The sequence below is a fragment of the Balaenoptera musculus genome, chromosome 12 (assembly GCF_009873245.2).
Source record: "Balaenoptera musculus isolate JJ_BM4_2016_0621 chromosome 12, mBalMus1.pri.v3, whole genome shotgun sequence".
Lineage (NCBI taxonomy): Eukaryota > Metazoa > Chordata > Mammalia > Artiodactyla > Balaenopteridae > Balaenoptera > Balaenoptera musculus.
In genome coordinates, this window is record NC_045796.1 from 77,357,197 (window position 1) to 77,383,978 (window position 26,782).

Here is a 26,782-nt window from a genome sequence, read left to right on the forward strand (position 1 = left end):
ACCAAAGGAAAATAGGAAATGGTGTTTACATGTTTCCTCATCTATATAATAAGAATAATAAAATAAAAGTGTCAATCTCATAGGGCTGTTATGAGGATTAAATTAATTAATATCTTTAAAGTGCTTGGAACAGTGCCAGGCATGTAGTAAGCTATATAACTTCAGTTAATAAAAAATTTTAAACACAAGAAACTTTGCAGGCACAAGTGGAATAAAGTGAGTGACCATCAGAAAAGCTGCCTTTGTCTTCCTTATAAGTAATTAGGTGCCATGAGGCAGTTCTGTAGGCAGAGAGAATTGAGGTACAGTGGGAGAAATGTGTTTCCAGCAAGTCTTAGCTAAGTGTGTTATCCCTGGGTTTATTTTCATTATATGAGTTTTTGATTCCTGCATACTTTGAAGTTCGCCTCAAGGGAAAAAGTTGAATTGGGACTCTTTGTGACTAGAATCTTTGGCCTGGAAGGTTGGCGCCTTCAACAGTTTCTCATGCCAAGCCTGTGAGATTCTGTTCCCGTTCCAAAAGCTGACAGGAGCTTCCTTGCAAATTTTTCTGAAAGAAATGAATGAGACTAAACTCCAACAGATTTCTGCCTTTATGGACCCTTAACTAGCCTAATTAGCTTGGTGAATTAGCAGTGTGAAGGCCAGAATGCACAGTGCAGCGGGCCCAGCTCTGGGGGTGGAGACACATGAGGCCCCCCAGATCAGGAAGCAGGAACCCTCCCGCAGCTGGTCAGGGACACTCAAGAAAGGCTGCAGTGAAAAGACTGAAGAAAAACTGCTGCCATCTTTTGGCTGATTCCACAGGAATGTGGATTTTGAACTTTGAGCCATGTGAAATTATATTTATACCCCAAAAGGCTTTGTAATGCCAAACCTAGTGAGCATAAGATATTACATCATTTACACTTTGGGACATAAAAAAAGAAAGAAAATTTTAAGGTCGTTTTCAGTAGTTCTTTTCCATCTCCAAAGGGAGAGGAAAAAAGACTGAAAATGGAAAATGGCATTAAGCCGTGGCAGGAGGGACCCAGGTCTAACACAAAGAACTTTCAAGCCTTCAGTTGAATAGTTGTATTCAACCCTATCAGACCCACCCACTTTGTATAACAAATATTTTTTAACATTCCTTTTACCGAACTAAAGCTCACAGACAATATAACATGCCTACAGGCATTCAGAGCTTAACATCGTTGGTGGGAATGTAAATTGGTGCCGCCACTATGGAGAACAGTATGGAGGTTCCTCAAAAAATTAAAAATTGAACTACCATGTGTTACTGCATTTCTACTTCTAGGTATTTATCTGAAGGAAACAGAAACAATATCTTGAAAAGATACATGCATCATTATCATGTTCATTGCAGCATTATTTACAATAGCCAAGATAAGCGTCCATTGATGGGACTTCCCTGGTGGCGCAGTGGTTGAGAATCCACCTGCCAATGCAGGGGACACGGGTTCAAGCCCTGGTCCGGGAAGATCCCACATGCCGCGGAGCAACTGAGTCCGTGCGCCACGACTACTGAGCCTGCATGCTGCAACTACTGAAGCCCGCATGCTAGAGCCCATGCTCCGCAGCAAGAGAAGCCACCACAATGAGAAGCCTGCGCACCGCAACTGGGAGTAGCCCCGTGCCCCACAACTAGAGAAAGCCCACGCGCAGCAACGAAGACCCAACACAGCCAAAAGTAGATAAAATTTTAAAAAAAAAGTGTCCATTGATGGATGAATGGATAAAGAAGATGTGGTATATTGGAATGGAATACTATTCAGCTGTAAAAAGAATGAAATCTTGCCATTTGTGACAGCGTGGATGGACTTGGAGGGTATTTTGCTAAGTGAAATAAGTCAGACAAAGACGGATACCATATGATCTCACTTATATGTGGAATCTAAAAAACAAGCAACAAAAAGAAGAAAAACCAAGATCATAGATACAGAGAACAGAACAGATTGGTGGTTGCAGTGGGGGGGTGGGGGGTGTGGATGGGTCAAGGGGTCAAAATGTTCAGTCTTCCAGCCAGCTATAAAAAAAGTAAATCATGGGAATATAGTGTACAGTATTGTGACTATAGTTAATTATAGTATATTGCCTATTTGAAAGTTTCTAAGAGGGTAGATCTTAAAAGTCCTCATCACAAGAAAAAAAACAAAAACAAAAACATGTCCATGACTGTGTATGGTGAAGAACATTAACTAGACTTATTGTGGTGATCATGTCGCAATGGATACAAATATAGAATCGTTATGCTGTGCACCTGAAACTAATACTGAATGTGAATTATACCTCAGTTTTAAAAAACCTCAATAGACTGCTGTAACCATAAAATAAAGAATTTAAATCAAAGCAATTTATAATAAACTATGTATTTCAATATGTAAATGTTTGGGAGTGACTTCACAAGAAGACAGGTAGATGCATAAAATAAGTTCAGGTCTAAGAAAAGTAAGACATATTCTGTGAGTTAACATATTTCCTTTACATTTGAGACTTTAAAATAGGAGATAAATATGTTTATATGGGAGCATGGAATCAAAGTGAGGCAACAGCTGCATTTGCGTTGGAGACTCAGACACTACAAATGGCGTTGCTGTTGGCCATGTGATTTCCTGAAATGGCGCACAATGCTTGTTCAAGTTTCAAGCTAAGCACAGTGTTTAAAATCGTGCAAAAAGTATTCAGAATACTCAGTGTGTATATGTTTAAACAGAGTTAGGTTCTAGGCTTAGAACTTATAAACAGGATTTTTTTTTTTTTAATCTCCGTGAATGTCCAGGCGGACATGTGAACGTCGTGAGAGATGCGGGACGATGCTATGTTGTGTGGGACTGTCACACATTGCAGGATGTCTGGCATCCCTGGTTCCTGCCCAGGAAATGCCAGCCATCCCTCTGGACCACCCCCACCTCACCCACCTCCCCACTCTGGTCATTGTGACAACTAATAATGACTCCATACCCTCTGAGAGCAGAGTACAGCCAACCCTGAGAAATACCACTCTAGGACCACGGTCACCGCCCCTGCGAAGTCAGGGTGGGAGTCTGGGTGTGAGGTCAGGCCCCAAGGGGTGGAGTCTGTGTTCTTCTTTGGGGGTAGGATGGAATGGCAAGCTTGAGATCACAGATAAACTTCCTTCTCTCTGTTTCTCCACTCTAACTTTTAAATTTTAATTTACTTTATTGTTTTTAATCAGATGTTTTAAAAGTCAGTTGTTTTTTTAAAAATAATAGATTTTTTTATTGAAGTATAATTTACAATGTTGTGTTAGTTTCAGGTGTACAGCGGAGTGATTCAGCTCTACATATATATGTATATATTTATATATATATATGTATAAACATATATATATTCTTTTTCAGATTCTTTTCCATTATAAGTTATTACCAGATAGTGAGTAGAGTTCCCTGTGCTCTACAGCAGGTCCTTGTTGTTTATCTATTTTATACACAGTAGTGTGTATGTTTAGTCCAAACTCCTAATTTATCCCTCCCCATCCCCCCAACCCCCCAACACCGATATCCCCTTTGGTAAACACAAGTTTGTTTTCTACCTCTATGAGTCTATTTCTGTTTTGTAAATAAGTCCGTTTGTATCATTTTTTTAGATTCCATATAAAAGTGATATCATATGATATTTGTCTTTCTCTGTCTGAAAAGACGAGTAGTCTTAACAGTTCCCTGCTACACACTACCCAAAGCCCTCTCTCCAAAGGCATATACTCTCAGGTATTTCCTCTCATATTTGCTTCCATAATTCTAAATAATGTGCTTTTCTCCCCCTACAGTTTGATTTTTTAAATCATGATCATCTTAATTACATACGGTATATAATAATATACATTGTAAATTATTAAAATCATTTGTAACCATATCTATTATCTGTTGGCTTTCAAACAGGGAAAAAAAGCTTTCACACCATATGTACAGCAGGGGAATCCCCTGATGGTCCAGTGGTTAAGACGCTGTGCTTCAAATGCAGGGGGCCTGGGTTCAATCCCTGGTCGGGGAACTAGGGTCCCATATGCCCCATGGTGCAGCCAGAAATCACACTTAATCAATTTTCATATAGTGTTTTAGAATTTACAAGTGAGTTTGCACAGGCATGGGTTCATATGATCCTTGCAGAAGTTTTGAGAGGGATGTCATTAGGGTCATTCTCATTTAAAAGATAGGAAATTGGAACACTGATAAGTGACATCCCCAAGATCACATGACTGTAAAATAGCAGAGACAGGACTAGAGCTTATTAGGCTGCTGTTTTTAAATTTGCTTCGATAGCCGAGGGGACTATTCTGCTTAGATTCCCTTCTGGCAAAAGCTCCTTTAAGGCCCCATTCCCACGGCGTGTTCTTCCCGAAACCTTTGCTAACCCTCCCAGGCAGGTCTTTTCTCTGAGCTTCCCCAGCAGTCTGCTGGTGCCTCCATCTTGGCACTCAACACAGTGACTCATTAGTTGTCCTTTTCACACGGCCCTAGGCAGCTTCTCCCTCCTCTTTCTGTCCCCAGACCCCAGCAGGTCATCAGGTGGAAGGCGTGGCATCTCTGTACCGACACCTGTGCTAAGCGCCCGGGTACACAGACGACCAGGACAGAACACATTCCCTGGCTTCCAAGCCTCGGGTTTGGTAAATTCCTGAATTTGTGATGCTACTCTCTGAAATGGATAGAGGAGCAACGATTTCAGGAAGATAGCTACACAGAGAGTAACGTCCTCTCAGATTTGGCTGCTTTGCACCTGAAAACTTAAAACATTAGCCAAGTCAGATTGCAAGAGACACACATGCAAGACAAACTAGATTCACAAGATAATGAAGATGGTGGGAGTGGAATTAACAAAAGAGGGGGCCAATAAAGGTATGTTCTTATAAGAACAAAGATGGAAAATAACTTTTGGTGAATGGAAGTGATTTATAAGTAAGGACAACTGGAGAAGTTTACATTAATCGAGGTGGGAAATGGTAAATGTATGGATGGATATTTTATCTGGAAGAATATTGAGTAGCTTTAATAATGGAGAAAATATCGTTGGCTTTCTAGATGGTCAGGGAGAAAGACGGAGAGGAACAATTGAACGTGATAAGCTTAGCGGCAATATGGTAAGAAAGGAGTGAGATTTAGCAATAAATTAGTAATGGACATGAAATTAAAGGGAGTTGATGAAGTTTTCAAGTGCTATTGAGAAATTATGAAGGAAAAGAAAGGAGACAGTTTTGTATGGGGTGAGTGATTCTTTCATTATCCAGTTGGGTAAGAAGTAATGGTGATGAACACCCAGCAGAAATTCTACTACATAACATACAGGTTATATCCATACCAGACAGGTTATATCTGTAAATGCCACTGAAAGGTATTTGAATTGCCAGTCTTGCATTTCCTTTCTTTTTCAACCTAGGAAGGAAAACATCCTCATTAACTTTGATAAATAACCACAGCTATCAATAAATAACTGTGAAGAGGTAGCCTATTCCTGAAACCAAAGAATAGGTTCCTGGTTTTTATCACTTGCCACACACCCTTGTAGGGGCCAAGACTGGTACCCCCTCCCAGCATCCCCTTCCCATGAAGAGACCAGATTTGATATCTATGGTTGGATTAAAAATTGAGGGAGAAGTAAAACTGTCTTTATTCACAGACAACAGGATCCTCTATGTAGAAAATCCTAAGGGAAACAAACAAACACACACACAAAACTATTAGAACTAAGGAGAAAAAATGAACTCAACAAGATCTTAGGATGCAAGATCAATATATAAAAATCAATTGTAGTTCTATATACTAACAACGAACAATCCAAAATGTTCTAAAACTGGATTTTAGCAATGGTTGCAAAACTTGGTAAATCAGCCCCCCAAAATCATTGTACACTTAAAATAAGTATATTTTATGGTATGTAAATTACATCTCAATAGTTTTTTAAAAATTGGGGGATGTCAAAAAAGCAATAAAAGATAATTTTTTTCCATAAAAAGAGGATTTTACTCATCATCTACTCTTAATTTCTATGGTGTAATCTTTTGTGTCAGATACTCTAGCCTTGAGGGGTAGCGCCTGGGCTGGGATATTTCTAGGTCATACCCGGAGTTGAAGTTGAGAGATGCCAGCGTCATAAACCTCAGCACTGTCAGAAGGGGGCAGGACTTGTTTATTTGGCAGAGCATTCATGAGCCTGGTCACAATAAAAACAGACCAAGGACAGTTCTGAGGGGTTAGGATCCGTATTCCCTGGGGTTGGGTGGGTCGCACCCTAACAGGACAAGAGGCCCTGGTTGTCTGAAAGAAAACTACCTCCTTGACTTCCAAGACACAGTCAGCTGTTTGGACCAGAGCAGGGGTCTTGGCTTTGATAACCAAGTGACTAGTACACTCACAGCTCTCAACACTTGACTCTTCACAGCTCCCAACGTCTTTGCAGACGAAGAAGAAAACACAGTCCTGAGTATCTACAAATGATTATTGCACAAAATGTCAATGGCACAATTCCCACCAATGGCCCTCTGCCTTAGGCTTTTCAAAGCCCTAGACACTTATAATTCAAATCACATTTGTAAACATAAAACATTCCAGGAACAACTGTAAGAATGTTTAATACTTTTATGAAGAATTTGTATTTCCTGTCTAGAAACATCATGAAAACCATCAGTGGAGTAAATTTAGATTCTGGGCTCAGAAGCAAAGTTTTCAGATTTGATCTCCCATGCTTTGGTAATTAAAATAGACAGGTGCTCAACAGAAAATTCTCTTTTTTTTAATGCAACAATGCAATTCATGAACTGAGTCTATGGCATTTAGGCCTATAGCCATTTTTATTTAAGTTTTGTTTTGTTCCCTTTTAATCTTTTGTATTTGAGAAACATTGAGAGACTTATGAAAAATACAGTAATCCTTTGTTATTTGTCATATTTTAGAAGTACTCTGTTAGCCAAATACTCTGGTTCAAGGAGAGTTGACTATTTGCAAAGAATAAGAGCTATATACATGTTCTACGCCTTGTCCTAATATTGTGGAAAGAAGTTTTAGTGAGGAAACTAACACACCTCGTCTGTGGTCACACAGAGCAGCTTATAGATTTGCAGTGCCAGGCACTGTGCTAAGCATTTTGTATACATTCTGACCTTTAATCTTCATAATAAATCTAAGGAGAAGCTTGCTCTTGTTTTACAGATAAAGAAACAGGAATTTAGGAATAATTCGTGCCCAAAGTTGTTAATAAAATTTGTGGAAAGAATCTCATCAGAGTCTACCTGGTTCTAAAATATATCCTTCCTCTCTTCTATGTGGCATCCTGCAATTCTTCTTTGATGAGAAAGGGTGCAAGGTTGTCAACATGTCAAGTTCAGCAAGGTTGTCAATGTGAAAATGAATGATTATAATGTCCAGAAAAAGCTAGCTGGATACACTCTATCAGAAAAACATCATCATTGTTATCGTCATTGATAACAAACATTAGCCATTCCCCCAAAAAGCCACCCAACTTTTATTTTATTTTATTTTATTTTTTTTTTTTAAACATCTTTATTGAAGTATAATTGCCTTACAATAGTGTGTTAGCTTCTGCTTTATAACAAAGTGAATCAGTTATACATATACAATAGGTTCCCATTACTCTTCCCTCTTGCATCTCCCTCCCTCCCACCCTCCCCATCCCACCCCTCTAGGTGGTCACAAAGCACCGAGCTGATCTCCCTGTGCTATGCGGCTGCTTCCCACTAGCTATCTATTTTACATTTGGTAGTGTATATATGTCCATGACACTCTCTTACCCTGTCCCATCTCACCCCACCCCCTCCCCATATCCTCAAGTCCATTCTCTAGTAGGTCTGTGTCTTTATTCCCGTCTTGCCACTAGGTTCTTCATGGCCTTTTTTTTTTTTCCTTAGATTCCGTATATATGTGTTAGCATACTGTATTTGTTTTTCTCTTTCTGACTTACTTCACTCTGTATGACAGACTCTAACTCCATCCACCTCATTACAAATACCTCCATTTCATTTCTTTTTATGGCTGAGTAATATTCCATTGTATATATGTGCCACATCTTCTTTATCCATTCATCTGTCGATGGACATTTAGGTTGCTTCCAGGTCCTGGCTATTGTAAATAGAGCTGCAATGAACATTGTGGTACATGACACTTTTTGACCTATGGTTTTCTCAGGGTATATACCCAGTAGTGGGATTGCTGGGTCGTATGGTAGTTCTATTTGTAGTTTTTTAAGGAACCTCCATACTGTTCTCCATAGTGGCTGTATCAATTTACATTCCCACCAACAGTGCAAGAGTGTTCCCTTTCCTCCACACCCTCTCCAGCATTTATTGTTTCTAGATTTTTTGATGATGGCCATTCTGACCGGTGTGAGATGATATCTCATTGTAGTTTTGATTTGCATTTCTCTAATGATTAATGATGTTGAGCATTCTTTCATGTGTCTGTAGGCCATCTGTATATCTTCTTTGGAGAAATGTCTATTTAGGTCTTCTGCCCATTTTTGGATTGGGTTGTTCGTTTTTTTGTTATTGAGCTGCATGAGCTGCTTGTAAATCTTGGAGATTAATCCTTTGTCAGTTGCTTCATTTGCAAATATTTTCTCCCATTCTGATGGTTGTCTTTTGGTCTTGTTTATGGTTTCCTTTGCTGTGCAAAAGCTTTTAAGTTTCATTAGGTCCCATTTGTTTATTTGTGTTCTTATTTCCATTTCTCTGGGAGCTGGGTCAAAAAGAATCTTGCTGTGATGTATGTCATAGAGTGTTCTGCCTATGTTTTCCTCTAAGAGTTTGATAGTGTCTGGCCTTACACTTAGGTCTTTAATCCATTTGGAGTTTATTTTTGTGCATGGTGTCAGGGAGTGTTCTAATTTCATACTTTTACATGTAGCTGTCCAATTTTCCCAGCACCACTTATTGAAGAGGCTGTCTTTTCTCCACTGTATATGCTTGCCTCCTTTATCAAAGATAAGGTGACCATATGTGTGTGTGTTTATCTCTGGGCTTTCTATCCTGTTCCATTGATCTATATTTCTGTTTTTGTGCCAGTACCAAACTGTCTTGATTACTGAAGCTTTGTAGTATAGTCTGAAGTCAGGGAGCCTGATTCCCCCAGCTCCATTTTTCGTTCTCAAGATTGCTTTGGCTATTCGGGGTCTTTTGTGTTTCCATACCCAACTTTTATTAATGACATTGAGTTGTGAAAATTCCTCAAATGTGGCAAGTCAATGACCACTTTGGATTCAAAATATGGGCTCAATAAGAAGAACAGCGAAAGGAAACAACTCTTGTAGCTTTGATGCAAAGCGTGCATTAAAAAGTAATTTATTAAAAAAAAAGAGGGGGCTACTGAATGAACTTCAGGATGAAATAATGAATGTTAAATTAGGCTTCTTAAATCTCAGAGGAAGTCGCAGAGTAGTAAAACAACATACCATATTGTTTTATTTCAAATTTTCTTCTTTTATATTAACATTAGTTTTAGAATAGTCAGTAATTCATCTTTAGCGGGCATCCAAAATCAAATAAATTGATTTTAAAAGAGAGAGTTTTAATAAATTACCTCTGTTCCTGATGCATTTGTATCTCCATCAACCATGTCCTTACAGAGTCCAAGAGCTAAAGAGTAATTTGGGAGTGTGCCCTTTTAGGACCAGGTGAAATAGCAATTATCAATGTAATGGGCTAAGTAGTGGGCCAAATAGCTTTTCCTGAATTAGTGTGTAAAAGGGAATGTGGGAAATTAACTGTGTATAACTAAGCTCCACTTTATTTGCTGCTGGGTGGCATATTGCTAGAGCAGGCAGAGGGCCTGAATAGACATTTTTCCAAGGAAGACACAGATGGCCAACCGGCACATGAAAAGGTGCTCAACATCATTAATCATCTGGGAAATGCAAATCAAAACCACAGTGAGATATCACCTCACACCTGTCAGAATGGCTATTATCAAAAAGACGAGAAATAACAAGTGTTGGAGTGGCTGTAGAGAAAAGGGAACCCTTTTGCACTGTTGGTGGGAATGTAAATTGGTACAGCCACTGTGGAAATATAGAGTATTTCCACATATAGAGGTTCCTCAAAAATTAAAAATAAAACTACCATACAATCCAGCAATTTCACTTCTTGGTATTTACCCAAAGAAAACAAAACCACTAATTCAAGAAGATACATGCACCCCTATGTTCATTGCAGTATTATTTACAATGACCAAGCTATGGAAGCAACGTAAGTGTCCATCAATAGATGAATGGATAAAGAAGATGTGATACACACACACACACACACACACACACACACACAATGGAATATTACTCAGCCATAAAAAGAATGAAATCTTTCCATTTGCGACAACATGGATGGATATATATGGTATTATGCTAAGTGAAATAAGTCAGACAAAGACAAACACCATATGATATGACTTACATGTTGAATCTAAAAATAACATAAACAAACAAGCAAAAGAAAATGAAAACAAGCTCATAGATATAGAGAACAAACTGGTGGTTGCCAGAGGGTGAGGGGCTGGGCAAAAGAGGTGAAGTGAATTAAGAGGTACAAACTTCCAGTTAGAAAATATATGTTATGAGATATTATACATCATAAGAAATATCATCAGTGGTACTGTAATAAATTTGTATGGGAACATATGGTTACTAGACTTATCAGGGTGATCATTTTGTAATATATTTAAATGTTGAATCACTATATTGCACACTTTAAGCTAACATAATATTGTAGGTCAACTATATTTCAATTTTAAAAAAGGATTTAAAAATTCCAACAAGGTAAATCAGGGAAGAGCGAGTCCCCTAGTAAAGTAGTGGATTCTTTCCACCTTTATAATATGAAATAAAATCCACTTAAGCATGTATATCCAGAAAAGCTCTTGAATTTTACTTATTCAGAATCTCTATTGATTTGGGTATGGTTAGATGTTATTGAGATGATGTTTCAGCCTGCAGAACAAGGAATATCTAGGGATCCAACCTCAGATGAAGCCACATTAATTACTAAATCCAAATCCAAATCTCAGAATTTATTACTAAAAGGTGATAAGGAACCTCTTCCAGAGACAATCAGAATCAGACCTCCAGAGAGCAATAGAAAATAACTTTCATCCACTTAGCCAAGAGCTGGTGTGGCAGAGACATTGCCAAGTCTTTACCAAGCCCATTTTACTTTCTTCCCTCTTGGGCCCCTTTACAGTTAGGCTGGGGCCACGTGAGTTCTGGCCAATGGAAATTAAGAGGTAGTAATGTACAGTACTTGCAGGCCTGGCCACACCTTCTGCAATGACCAGGATATGTGTTGACAACGGTGGTGTCACAAGATAAAAGGAGCCTGAGCTCCTCCTGAATAATTACCAACCACGTTAGACCAGGTGATGGGAGCAAGCAATACATTTGTATCAGATTAAACCACTGAGGCATGGTACTGTTTGTTACAGCAGTTAGGCTGACTAATACAGCAAACTGAAACCTTCTGCTAAAGATCTTCTTAACAAAGGCAAGGCCAGGTCAAGGAGACCTAGCCTGTGGACAGAAGCAGGCCAAATTGGATTTGTAGGGGAGTATGAAAAAGGGCATTACTCTTCGAATAGCTAAGTTTCATGACATTTTACCTTCCTTCTTCTCATCAACATCAGACTCTTCTTTTCAAAGATTCATTCAAGAGTTGCCGTTCCCTTTGCTTTCTTCTGCTTCTCAGGCCAGGGCAGTGAAGCTGGACACAGTATTGGAGAAGGGGGGAAAAAAAGAGCTAAAAAGGAGTCAGAGAAAAGGGACTCTACCTGAAATTGCTGGACCTTTAAACTCCTTTGATAGTTCCATCCCTGGAAAAGTAGCCCCTTCCATGTGCTGAAATCGGATCACTGGGGTCAGCCCTCCTCCGACTGCCTGGGGTGGAAGCAAGCAGTGTGGAAGGGCAGCAGGGAAAGAGAGGATTCATGTTCACTGTTCTGGGGACCACTGGCCATCACTGGGACAGACTGCACTGGTGAGGATTCTCTTCTGTGCACAGAAGAATATGAATAGGCTGAACCAGATTTCACCTCCCTAAGAAGAAAACTCTAAAGCCATTTAAAGCACCATTTATATACAATTGCAAATATGTTTATTGTAGATCACTTTTAGCTGTTCATTAAGCCAAATCCCCTGGGGACATTTTATGCCAATGCTTTGGAAATTAGACCTTGTTACTTTATGTAATTGAAAACAATAAAGCTAAGTGCCTGTTATACTCTTCTGTAATTTGAAACAGGGACTGCCAACCTCATGTCCTATCTCCAGGCCCCTTGATGGCCTCAGAGGTAATGATGGGAATCTGTGCATTATTTTCATTATATCCGAAAACCTTACAGAAATGGGAAATTTAACTTTAAGCTGTATGAGCTACCTGAATTGTCAAGTTTCAGTCTTTTGACTGAGATTGCATCAGCTTAGTTCAATAACTGATTATCTCAGAGGATGATTGATAATTAATTATCTCATGCTATTTAGAAACTCTGAATAACAGTCATTTAATGTCTTTGATTAATATAAATGGGTTAATCACCCAATAAAATTTTCATAAAGAACAACTTTTAAGAAATAAGTTCCATGTAGGAAGAATTACTATCAGTTTAAGAATCTAGCCCCAAAATGGGTATAATCCAAATGTCCATGAATAATATATAAAATATGGTATAGATATACAATGGAATATTATACTACAACATGAATGAACCTCAAACAAACATTATGCTTAGTGAAAGAAGCCAGTCACAAAAGACCATATATTATATGGTTCCATTTACCTGAAATGTGCATCAGGCACAAATCTTTCAAGACAGAAAGTATATTAGTGGTTACCAGGGGCTGGGATGGAGGAGAATGGGGAGTGTCTGTTAACAGATATGAGACTTCTTTTTGGAGTGATGAAAGATTATGGTGATTGTTGCACAACTTTGTATAGTATACATTAAAAGCACTTAAATGTACACTTAAATGGGTGAATTTTATGGTATATAAGTTGTATCTCACTAAAGCTGTTAACATTTTTCAGAATCACAAATTGAACTCCATAATTTTCTATTTGACTTTACCCCAAATTTGTCTGAATTAATGGAATCTTACAGCCTGAGAGTAAAGTTGGGTTCTGGAGAAAGAAAAACAAAAGCAAACAATAACTGTGTGTCTTGCCTTGGGAGAAAATGCTAGAACCTCAACCCTGTCTCCCCACTTGCATTACCTCTTCTCTTGCACCCTGTTCCTTACTCATGGCATGAGGGTATGAGACAAGAGTGTGGTCCGGGAGAAGCTGTTTCTCCTAGTACTCCATCCCCATAAAGGACCCAGGGCTTCATACATCCCTTCCATGCAGAGAATAAGGCCTGTGGCCTTCACCCACACTGAGGCCAATCCTCCTCCTTGACAATTTCCCCTTTCCTCTCTGCAGCCAGTTTTACCTGGCGCTAGATCTGCAAATGTGACCCTTTTTCATTTTCCCCCTTTGAGGCATTTAACAAATTTCTACCAAAGTCATCAAGATACACAACAGCATTCTCCTAATTATGTCATCAGTCAGTTGTGAAAATTTCAGAAAATATATAAAAGCGTAAAGAAAATACAACCATTACCTGGTAATAACCTTTTATAACATTTCGGCATGTTTCTCTCTAAAGTTATATATATATAACTTTTATATATGTATATGTATACATATATATATAAAATTGTTTTTACCCAGTTGAGAGCACACTGTAAATTCATTTTTGTAGATTATAGAAATCTTATAACTAGCCGCCTTGTAGGCAGTAACTGCTAAAAAGCCTAGCATCAAACGTCTTACAACATTCATGTTGTAGACAAAACTCACTCCTAGATTAATTTTATGCTTTTCTATTCAGATTTCTTCTGTCCTACTTTCCATGTTCTCTTATTTCTATATTTAATCTTGTTTTATTATATGCATTTCTATGAAACACTCTAAAGGCTTTCCAAAATAAATAGTTTTTCCAACGTAACCATTTCAAGGGTACAGTTCAGTAGTATTAAACATATTCACATTGTAATCTTGCAAAACTGAAATTCTAGACCCATTGAATAACAACACCCATTCCCCCCCCCTTTCTCTACCCCCTGGTATTCACCATTCTACTTTCTGTTTCTATGAATTTGACTACTCTAGATACCTCATATAAGTAGAGTGATACAATATTTGTCTTTTTGTGACTGTCTTATTCTGTTTAGCATAATGTCCTCAAAGTTCATCCATGTTGTAGCACATTGCAGAGTTTACTTCCTTTTTAAAGCTGAATAGTGTTCATTACATGTATATGTCACATTTTGTTTGTCCATTCTTTTTTTGGGGGGGGGGGCGTGCTACATGGCATGCAGTATCTTAGTTCCCCAACCAGGGATCAAACCCTTGCCCCCTGCAGTGGAAGCATGGAGTCTTAACCACTGGACCGCCAGGGAAGTCCCTGTCCATTCACTGCTGATGGACATTGGGTTGCTTCCACTTCTTGTCTATTGTGAATAAAGATGCTCTGAACGTGGATGTGCAAATATCTCTGAGACTCTGCTTTCAATTCTTTTGGATATGTAGCCAGAAGTGGGATTGTTGGATCATATGGTAGTTCTATTTTTAATTTTTGAAGAACCACCATACTGTTTTCCCTCGTGATTGCATCATTTTACAATCCCATCAGCAGTGTACAAGTGTTCTGATTTCTCCACATTCTCACCAACACACACTATTTTCTGATATATTTTGCAATAATGGATTTATTTCAGTGGTCAGGAACCAAATATTCTCTGATTTTTTTGGTAATAACCACCCTAATGGGTATGAGGTGATATCTCATTGTGGTTTTCATTTGCATTTCTCTAATGATTAGTGACGATCACTTTTTCATATCCTTGTTGCCCATTTGTATATCCTTTTTTAGAAAAATGACTATTCCAGCCCTTTGTCCATTTTTGGGAGGGGTTATTTGTTTTTTTTGTTGTTGTTGAGCTATAAGAGTTCTGTATACATTCTGGATATTAACCCCTTATCAGATATTTGACTTGCAAATAATTTCTCTCATTTCATAAGTTGCCTTTTCACTCTGTTCATGTGTCCTCTGATGCACAGAAATTTTAAAGTTTGATGCAGTCCCACTTGTCTATTTTTGCTTTTGTTGCCTGTGCTTTTGGTGTCATATCCAAGAAATCACTGTCAAATCCAACGTTGTGAAGCCTTTCCCCTACATTTTCTTCTAGGAGTTTTACAGTTTGGGGTCTTATGTTTAGGTCTTTAATCCATTTTGAGTTAATTTTCATATATGGTGTAAGATAAGGGTTTAACTTCATTATTTGCATGTGGATATCCAGTTTTCCCAGCACCATTTGTTGAAGAGAAAGTTTTCAGTCCCATTGAATGGTCTGGGCATCCTTGTCAAAGATTATTTATTTGACCATGTACATGCGGGTTTATTTCTGGGCTCTCTATTCTATTCCTCTGGTTTATATGTTTGTCTTTAGGCCAGTACAACACTCTTTTGATTACTGTAGCTTTGTAATATGTTTTGGAATCAAGAAGTTTGAGACTTTCACCTTTGTTCTTCTTTTTCAAGATTGTTTTAGCTATTTGAAATCTTTTGAGATTCCATATAAATTTTAGGATGGATTTTTTTTTTATTTCTGCAAAAAAAATGTCATTGGGATTTTTATAGGGATTACATTGAATCTGTAGATTGCTTTGGGTGGTATTGACATCTTAACAATGTTGAGTCTTCCAATCCATGAGTACAGGATGTCTGTTCAATTATTTGTGTCTTCTTTCATTTCTTTCAGCCGTGCTTTATTGTTTTCATTGCACAAGTCCTTCAACTCCTTGGTTAGGTCTATTCCTAAATATTATATTCTTTTTGATTCTATTGTAAATGGAATTGCTTTCTTAATTCCTTTTCAGATTGTTCATTGCTCGTGTATAGAAATGCAACTGATTTTTTGTGTGTTGATTTTTGTATATGGAAACTTTGCTGAATTTGTTCACTATTCTAACTTTTTTTTTTTTGGTGAACTCTTCAGGTTTTTCTACATATAAGATCATGCCATTTGCAAACAGAGATAATTCTATTTCTTCTTTTCTGATTTAGAGGCAATAAACAATTTTTTAAATAGAATAAGTTTTCCTGTTTGAGATATAATTGACATACAAAAATTGTATTTGTTTTAGGTGTACAATGTAATGATTTAAGACATGTATATATTGTGGAATAATTGCCAGAACAAGTTTAGTTAACATCCATCACCTCTCATAGTTACAAATTGTTTCCTTGTAATGAGAACTTTAAAGATCAACTGTCTTAGCAACCTTAAAACATACAATACAGTATTGTTAACTATAGTCACCATGCTGTACAATACATCCCTAGAACTTATTTATCTTATAACTGGAAGTTTGTACCTTTGACCACCTTCACCCATCTACCCCACTCCCCAACCCCTGCCTCTGGCAACCACCAATCTATTCTCTGTATCTTTGAGGTTTTTTTCTTTTAGGCTTCACTTATAAGTGAGATCATACAGTATTAATCTTTGTCTGTGTAACTTATTTCACTTAGCATAGTACTGTCTAGATTCATCCATGTTGTCACAGATGGCAGGATTTCCTTTTTATGTCTGCATAATATTCCGTTGTTTATATATACCACATTTTCTTTATTCATTCATCCATTGATGGACACATATTTTTTTCCATGTTGTAGCTATTGTAAATAATGCTTCAAAGAACATGTAGGTACACATATCTTTTCAAAATAGTGATTTCATCTCATTCAGATATATACCTAGAAGTAGAATTGCTAGATCACATGGTAGTTCTTTTTTTTAATTTCGGGGAAAAGTTCATACTGTTTTCCATAGTAGTTGCACCAATTTGCATTCCCACTGACAATGCAGTGTTCCCTTTTCTCCACATCCTCACCAGCACTTGTTATCTCTTAACTTTTTTATAATAGCCATTCCAACAGGTGTGATGTGAAATCTCATTGTGATTTTGATTTGCATTTCCCTGATGATTAGTGCTTTTCCCTTTCATATATCTGTTTGTCATTTGTAAGTCTTCTTTGGAAAAAAATGTCTATTCAGTTCCTCTGCCTAGCAAATATTAAAACTATTTTATAAACATTATTTGTAATTGCTACACATGAGTCTGTCATCTAGATCTACCATAATTGACATGAATATTCTTCATTCCTCTGTTGTTGGACGTTTAGATTGTTTTAAATTTGTATTATGAAGAACAATATTCCAATGTATATTTCTGTGTATAGTTCTTTGGTCATATTTAATATTTTTTTTTACTTATGATAGATTCCTAGAAGTGGCACCACTGAGTTAAAGATTATGAATACTAAGACTTTTTTAATACTAATTTGTAAAAATATAACTTAAAAAATATTAATTGAACATGTAACATTTGGGATACATTGTATCTATCTTTTGAGAATTTTCATTACATATCACATTTTTAGATGGCATGAAATATACCATATATGTAGCTTTAAATACACAAGTATATGAATTATATTTTTTTATAAAGTTGAGCTCTTTTGTTGGCTCTTACATTCCTTTCCAAATCCTGCTCCTCCTTGTTGGGGTGCCAGACAGCCAGTACTAAAGGCTGGGTTCTGGGGGCCAGGTTGGGGTGGAGTAGCTTCCTCTACTTGTACCAAGTAGGGGGTTTTAGACAAAGGTCTTGGGGGCAAGGCTGCGAGTGATTTTTCTGAGGAGATGTAGAGCGAGTCTGAAGGGCCTGACTGGACTTAAAGTGTAGAGCTATGGCCTCAGTAAGGCTCGTGTAGCAGCTGGGGGACAATTGGAAAGGGGGGATATTTGGAGTTGTCACAATGACTGGGAGGGTACTGCTGGCATTTAGTGGGCAGGGGCAAGAAAGACTAGAGGCATCACATGGCTTGAGACTATTTTCTTAAAATAATTTTTTCAGCTCCTAATGTCAGTATCTCTCCCACTGCCACATACTGGGCTAGTTTTGTGTTGACATATCTAGACTCCAAGGGCCACCCTGTATTCTGTTCCTTTAACCATTAAGGACCATAGAATTGTGAACATTCAATGAGTGAATAACTTCAGCATCCCTAAATATAGACCACTGAATGTTGCATACATTTTTTAAATGTACATTTCATTCTTTTTTATGGCCGGTAATATTCCACTGTATATATGTACCACATCTTCTTTATCCATTCCTCTCTTGATGGACATTTAGGTTGCTTCCATGCCCTGGCTATTGTAAATAGCGCTGCAATGAACATAAGGGTGCATGTGTCTTTTCAAATTATGGTTTTCTCCAGATATATGCCCAGGAGTGGGATTGCTGGATCATATGGTACCTCTTTGCTGTACAGCAGAAACTAACACAACATTGTAAATCAACTGTACTCCAATAAAAATTTTTTGAAAAATGTACATTTCAGTGATGATGGGTTGAGAATAAAAGGAGAAAATTTATATTGATTAAAAACATATTAGGTACCACAAACTTTATGTATTAGTTTCCTATGGTTGCTGTAACAAATTACCACAAACTGGGTGGCTTAGAACAACCGAAATGTATCCTCTCACAGTTCTGGAGGCCAGACGTCTGCAATTAAGGTGCCAGCTTCTGGAGGGATTGCTTTCTCGCCACAAGCTCTAGGGGAGGATGCATCCCTTGCCTCCTTCAGCTGCTGGTAGCTCTCAGCCTTCCTTGACTTGGGCTGCTTTCCTCCAATCTCTGCCTCCAATGGCCTTCTCCTCTTCTGTCATCTCAGTCTTTTATAAGGACACCTGTCATTGGATTTAGGACCCACCTGGCCAAACCAGCATGCTCTCCTTGTCTCAAAGTCCTTAACTAAATATCAAAGACCCTTTTTCCAAATAAGGTAACATTTACAGATTCTGGGGATTAGAACGTGGATCCCTTTGGGGGGTGGAGAGTCACCATTCAGCCCACTATACTTTATTCCAGAATTGTGTTAAATTTTCCAGCAATCTTGTGATGGGGACATCATTATCCCTTGTTTATATGTGAATAGATTGAAATTTAGAAAGAATAAGTACTTGGCCAAAGTGTTCTGGCACCTTCCAGAGCTAAGATTCACCCTGAAGCTCCTGCCGCCTGGATGCAGTGTTGATCAGCTGTGCCCTGTGCCTGGTCAGTTACAGAGCACTGTCCTCACTAATGCAAAAGTAGCCTCAGACAGGGACTTCCCTGGTGGTCCAGTGGTTGAGAATCTGCCTTCCAATGCAGGTGACACGGGTTCAATCCCTGATCGGGGAACTAAGCCCGCATGCTCTAGAGCCTGCGTGCCACAACTAGAGAGACTGTGTGCAACAACTATTGAGCCTGCGCTCCACAACTAGAGAGAAGCCCGCGTGCTGCAACTAAGACCCGACACAGCCAAATAAATAAATAAATTTAAAAAAAAAAAGTAACCTCAGACAGCAGTGTTCACAGGTGACCTTGTACATGCCACTGGTCTTGGCCTAAAAGAAGTAAAAGTCCTCTTTGCTAAAAGAGCATTCCACTTAAAATAAGAAAAAATAGAGGCAACAAATTAAATGTATTCTATCACAATTCCAAATAGGTATCAAACTAACCTAAATTTAGATATTCATGCAATGTTCCAAAAGTGCCTTTTTCCATTTTTTTATCCCCTGAAAAAAGACACATTTCTTCAGCTCAGTCTAATTTATTCTTTCAACATTTGTTGAGTACCTACTACAATTTATGGTCCAACCTCCCTTGAAATCCTTCTTCCCGTACTATGGACATTAAGAATACATTTGAACTCAGAAATAAAAGGCATAAAGATATTCTGGCAGTTTCTATATCCTGGATTATTTTTTAATCTACTTTATGGAGTGTTAACTTTTAGTTTTACTCTTTTACTTTACTTAAATTTGGGATGTTTTAAATAGCGTTAAGATTTTACATAACTGCAACTGGTTACTTCTAAAAATTTTTTTTCTTTAAATAAAGCTTTTTTTTTACAATTTAGATTTAGGAGTGGTTTGAAACAGGTCTGGGGTGCACATTCAATCAGGCCCATCGAAGCAACTGTGAAATAAAGAGAATATCATGGTGTTTTCAAAGATACCTTGTCCTTCTATCAAGGATGAGTTTTTCAACAGATGTATATTACAGTGCCTCAGGAGTGAAACATCTCATGTATTCAAAAAGTTAGTAGTTTAGAATCATAGCATCTTTTAGGGAAGGGATGGATTTCTTGATAAGCTTGTGTGTTTAAGGAAATAACATATTTAATGAACTCACACACACAAATAACATCTGTTATCGCTGATTAGGGAAATTTAGTGGAAATGCAAAAATTGAAATGACATTAATTTGGCCACATTGGAGAGGATCTGCAGAAGAGACTTGTGTTTAGATGCTTTAAAATGTAAATAGTGCCCATCAGGGGACATAGCTTCACCTCACATAATGGTTTTCAGATAAATGACTGGGAGAAATTTGCACTAATTCTATAGGGGCATAATTAAAAATAATTAGAAAACAAACCTCACATATTTTATAAAATAACTTCAAGAAAACAGACAGAGATGGATTTTGCACTTTCAGAAAGCAGTGAGCATGTAGCACAGGCTTGAGATCTGAAGTCCCCAGTGATGTGAGCTTTCTTCCTTGTGCAAACCTGCCAATACACTTTTTGAGAAAGATAAGAAGAAAACATTTACAAAGGCGGTCTCCAAGGAAGAGAAGGTATGTGTTTAATGATTCAGTCCTTGGCAATCATCAATAAGTATGCTAGTGAAAGGCAACTAAAGAGTATAATATACATATTGCAAATCCAGGAAAATACTACTGTGGCTGGCTGGCTGGCTGGCTAGGTAGGTAGGTAGATAGATAGACAGACAGACAGACAGACAGACAGATAGATAGATAGATAAATAGATAGATAGATAGATAAACATGGTGAAATGAAAAAGTAGGCAGAATGACCATCACTCTGGCTTTTGCTACAATAACAAATAATGGCCACATCTCAGTGCAACTACAAACATTTATATCTTGCTCACATATCATGAGGGCTGTAGGTCAACTGGACTTGTGCTGAACTTGGCTGTGCTCTATGTGTCTTCTCATTCTCGGACCCAGGTAGAAGCAGCAGTCACTGTTTGGAGCATGCAATACTCATAGTTGAGAGATAGAGGCAAACCAAACCACACTAGGGCATCATAATTTTCTGCTGGGACATAGCATATTTCCCATCTGCTCACCTCCTATTGGCCAAAGCAAGTACAAAGTCAGCAGGGCAAGAAAGTATGTTGCATTACAAGGAAGCATGGCTAAAGTGGAGAGGAATGAAAAATTGTGAGCAAATAAATAGTCTATCACACCTAAAATGTAGAAAACAGCAAAATAATATGACCAAATAAATATATTTTAAAGAAAACACTATGATTATTAAACACTTATGCAGTTCCAACAGAAAACTCCTCCAGTCAGTGGTGGATTCAAGTTTTATGGGGCTTAAACATATGCAATTTTTGTGATTCTCTTTAGGAAAATGTGATCAAATACTCCTATTTCATAATTAGAGCCCCTGAAGCTTAAGTTTAATTATCTTCAAGGTAAATTCGATTTGCTTTCAGTTTATATATTGTAAAAACTCTAATTCCATTCATCAATAAAATGTAGCAAAATATATATACCTTCCACTTCAAAACTTGTATTGACACAGTTCTTTAAAAATAAAATACTGTAATTTTTAATAGGCAATGGTCATTTATTAATTTGGACTTAAGAACACAATAAAATAATCTCTGTCTTCCTGAGGCCACACAAGTAACAGACTTAAAGGGAGGTGGGAATTCCCTGGAGGTCTTTGTCTGAAGAAACCCATTTTTATTTATTCAAAGAAACCAAATTGGCTGCCATTGTTAAATATATTATGTCCTATGATGACCCCGGAAGATAGCTGATGTGGAGATGGAAGATTTTCACTAAGAATTAATTGATGTATTTTTTCAGTCAACACGAAAAGTAATTTTTTTTTTAATTTTTATTTATTTATTTATTTATGGCTGTGTTGGGTCTTCGTTTCTGTGCGAGGGCTTTCTCCAGTTGCGGCAAGTGGGGGCCACTCTTCATCACAGTGCGCGGGCCTCTCACTATCGCGGCCTCTCTTGTTGCGGAGCACAGGCTCCAGACGCGCAGGCTCAGTAGTTGTGCCTCACAGGCTTAGATGCTCTGCAGCATGTGGGATCTTCCCAGACCAGGGCTCGAACCCGTGTCCGCTGCATTGACAGGCGGACTCTCAACCACTGCGCCACCAGGGAAGCCCTACAAAAAGTAATTTATTTCTTATAAATTTTCTGCACTCCCCGATATTGTTGAGAATAACGAAGGAATGGTATGGTTTTCAAGCCAGGTGAGTTAAAACTAAACAATAAGAAGAGAATAAGGCTGGAATATATTGGAGTGTATAGTGGTAGTCCCAGATCCATCAGTACATTAAGACCTAAGGATAAGGTGAAAGATGGAAGCCAGAAAGACTGCACCCCAAGTCTTTATCATTCTACTCTTCACTTGGTACGGTAGGCAAGATAGTGTCCCCCCCAAAATCCATGTTCAAATCTCCAGAACCTGTGAATATGTAAGGTACTTTGCAAATATGGTTAAGGTTATAGACTTGGAAAGGAAGAAATTATCTGGAATATCCAGATGGGCCCCATCTAATGACATGAATCCTTCAAAGCAGAAACCCTTTTCCATCTGTGGTCAGAGAAAGTGATGTGATGACCAAAGGGTCAGTGAGACTTGTGAGTCAGACTCGACCTGCCGTGCTGACCTCTAAAAGCAAACACAGCCCTGCTGACACAGTGATTTTAGTCCAGTGAGATTCTTACTGGACTTTTGACCTACAGAACTGTAAGATAATACATTTGTGTTGCTTTAAGCCATGAAATTTGTGGCAATTTGTTACTATAGGAATAAGAAAGGAAGACATTTGGTGAAGCAGGGAAGTGACACATGCGGATGGTGCCCTTCATCACCTGGTGTGAATGCTGCAGGAAGCTCAAACCCCCCAAACCTCAGCGCCCAAGTTTCTGGGGTCTCCCAGGTACATACACTGACACTCTGCCATGGACCACCAGGCATTTTTTCCAACTCAGAAATCTCTTCTAGTTTATCTCTTCCAGTTTCCTCAGTTTGTGTGTGTGAAGTGACATTTCAGATCCTCTTAGTTTGATTATTCTGCATGAGATAAAGTGGGAAAATACACTTTGGCAACCCCGTGGGTCACATTCTTCAGTGTGATCAAGCTGTTTGTAGTGGATCAGGGAAGTGATTTTGGAAGTACGTTCATTTTCTACTGGTGCAGTGTTTGACAATTTGTTTTGTTCGTATTGCTGAAACAGAGAGCAGAGAATGTTAAGTTCTTTTGTGGTCCTTGAAATATTTGAACTGTTAAACTGCATTCTGATTAAATCCACTTAAACCTTGTGGCAACACATTTCTGTATTTTTGTTTTGTGCTGGACATACTGCTGTGCAAAACAAGTTATCTGTTTAGCTCCAAAGGGGATACACAGGAAGAAACCATAGAGGAAACTTTAATTAAAAACAAAGACAAAAGTGAGCCAGTTGGGAGAGTTAAAAAAAAATATAGAATATATGCAAAGGCAAGGAATGGGCTGATTCTAAAACACGGTTTAAAATAGTTTGAATGAAAATGGTCATTGACTGGAGGTAAGAAACAGTCACACATAAGCTATTATGAATGGTTTTCTTTGCATATAAAATAGGCTGGAAAAAGGATTCAAGCAGCGGTGAACGTGTGTTAAATAAATGGGCTAACTATTGAGGAGGAACTGAAATCCCCCTGGAGAAAGACGCTGTGAAAGAATAAATCCATTTGCCAATTAATGGACCAGAATGATGAGCTTTGTATTCAATTGGCATTATAAAGTTGTTATATAATATTTTAATATACCTTAAAACATATTCCTTTTCAACATCAAAGGATCTAATAATGCTGAGAACGGTGTTTCGCATCCTCACAGAGCTTAATTTCTGGATTTCAGCTGTGCATCACTGAACAAACAGAATGTAATATTAATGGAGCATTGCTTTGCCCAGAATATTGACTCTTTATAATACTACAGTCATTAAAAGAAGCACCAGTTTACTGATACAATTTAAATACTAGAGGTTGGAAAAAAGAGAACGTTATTTGTGTTCCTAAATTAGAGATATTTATTCATGCCAACTTTCTTTCCACTGTAATGGAAGTGGAAGCAACAAGAATGTATTGTGTATTTCCCCTTGAGAAACAGCTAAGTGTTAACACAGAGCACTGGACCTGGTGCCAGAACACCTGGGTTCCAGCCCCCATTCCTCTGGTTCTGGCATTGACAATGCTTGGAGGCCTCCTAGGCCTGAAAAACAGAGATAATGTTACCTGTTTTTGTCTGATTCACCAAATGAGGTAACATGATACACCGCAATAAGAAAGTGCTTTGTAAATTTTAAAGGGTCCTATACATTACGGTTCTTACATTAGGCTTAAAATATATTAAATAGTAGATAAATCAGTGAAATACCAATTCAGCATAAATATATATTGTTATAACAATTGGCAGACTTTTACAAAAACTTAATCTAATGGTAGTTTCATGATCTGGGTCTTGTCATCAACTTAGGCTGTGTACATTTACAGTGATGTTCATTACACATGAACATTTGGAAAGTAAACATTGTCTTCTCCATAGTTTTGCCTAGAGCTAGCCTTTTCCCTTAGTTTCTGAGTTCTCTTATATTGGTTGTTAACAGCCAAATCGTGTGTCCATAAATGTGCCAGAACAAATGCTAAATTCACTGACCTACTGACCAGCAAATATTAATCACATATTATGTGCATAGCTCTATACAAGGTACTATTCAGTAAACTCAGCAAAATGAGCGGTTTGATTTTTTTTCCTCTTCTATATAAATTGACTAGCTCTTTGTCTGAATTAATCAAATCAACCAGTAGGTTTTTGGCTTCCTGTAGACACAGCTTAAATATCACTCTCTATCTTCAAGCTGCTATTTTGAGATTTGGTGATGTGTAGGTGGAAAACAGTTTACTATTTAGAAATAGAGTACTATACAGTAAGGCTTATTAGACAGTTGTTTTCACTTTGTAGGTTTTATTTCATTTAACTTTTTATTATGGAAAATTTTAAACATGTGCATAAGCACATGGTGTAAGAATCTCCATACACTTAACCCAGCTTCAACAATTAACAACTCATGGTCAATCGTGCTTCACCTCTACCCCCAACAAACCCTCACCTACCCCGTATCATTTTGGAGCAAGCCTCAAGAGATCATATAATTTAATCCTTAAATTTTCCAATATGTATCTCTAAAAGATAAGGATTTTGAAAAAAAATAACCACTATAGCATTATCACACCCAAAATAAAATTAACAGTAACTCCTTAATATCATCAAATATTCAGTGTATGTTCAAATTTCCAACTATTTTATAATATTATAAGTTTTGCAGTTTGTTTCATTTAGTATTTCAAATAAGGGCCACACATTGCGATTTGTCAAAATGTCTCTTAACTCTATTTTAATCTTCAACTCTCTCTTTTTTCTCCCCCTTGCAATTTATTTGCTGAAGAAACTGGGTCATTTGTCCTGTGACCTTTTCTACAGCCTAGATTTCACTAAGTGTATCCTGTGGTATAGTTTAATATGTTCTTCAGTCCTATGTGTTTCCTGAATATTAGTAGTTGAAAATATGATATCCACATGTAACATCTTTTATTTTAAAATAAACTTTTTATTTTAAAATAAACTTTTTACTTTAAAATAAACTTTTTATTTTAAAATAAACTTTTTCTTTTCTTTTCTTTTTTTTTTTTTTAGTTAATTTATCTATTTAATTTTGGCTGTGTTGGGTCTTCGCTTCTGTGCGAGAGCTTTCTCTAGTTGCGGCAAGCGGGGGCCACTCTTCATCGCGGTGCGCGGGCCTCTCACTATCGCTGCCTCTCTTGTTGCGGAGCACAAGCTCCAGACGCGCAGGCTCAGTAGTTGTGGCTCACGGGCCTAGTTGCTCCGCGGCATGTGGGATCTTCCCAGACCAGGGCTTGAACCCGTGTCCCCTGCATTAGCAGGCAGATTCTCAACCACTGCGCCACCAGGGAAGCCCAAACTTTTTCTTTTTAAATAAACTTTTTATTTTAAAATAGTTTGATATACAGAAAAATGTGAAGACAGCACAGACAGTACACCCAGTCTCCCCTATTATTAACATCTGAAATTAGTATGGTATACTTGTTATAATTAATAAACAAATATTGATACACTGTGATTACCTAATATCCATACTTTATTCAGATGCCCTTAGTTCTTGCCTAATGTCTTTCTCTGTTCCAGGATCCCATTTAGGAGACTATATTGCATTTAGTTGTCATATCCCATTAGCCTCCTTTTAGCTGTGACAGTTTATCAGACTTTCCTTGTTTTTGATGACCTTTACAGGGTTGAGGCAAACCGGTGTGGTGTTCTGTAGAATGTCCCCCAATTGGGATTTGTCTGATGTCTTTCTCATGGTTAAACCGGGGTCTGAGGGCTTTGGGGAGGAAGACCACAGAAGTAAAATGCCGCTTTCATCAGAGATACATACTCTACACATGACTTCTCACCTTGGTTACCCGGCTGAGGTCGTGTTTGTTAGTCTTCTCCGTTATAAACCTACTCTTCATTTTCCTCTTTCCCTACAGTACCCTTTGGAAGGAAGG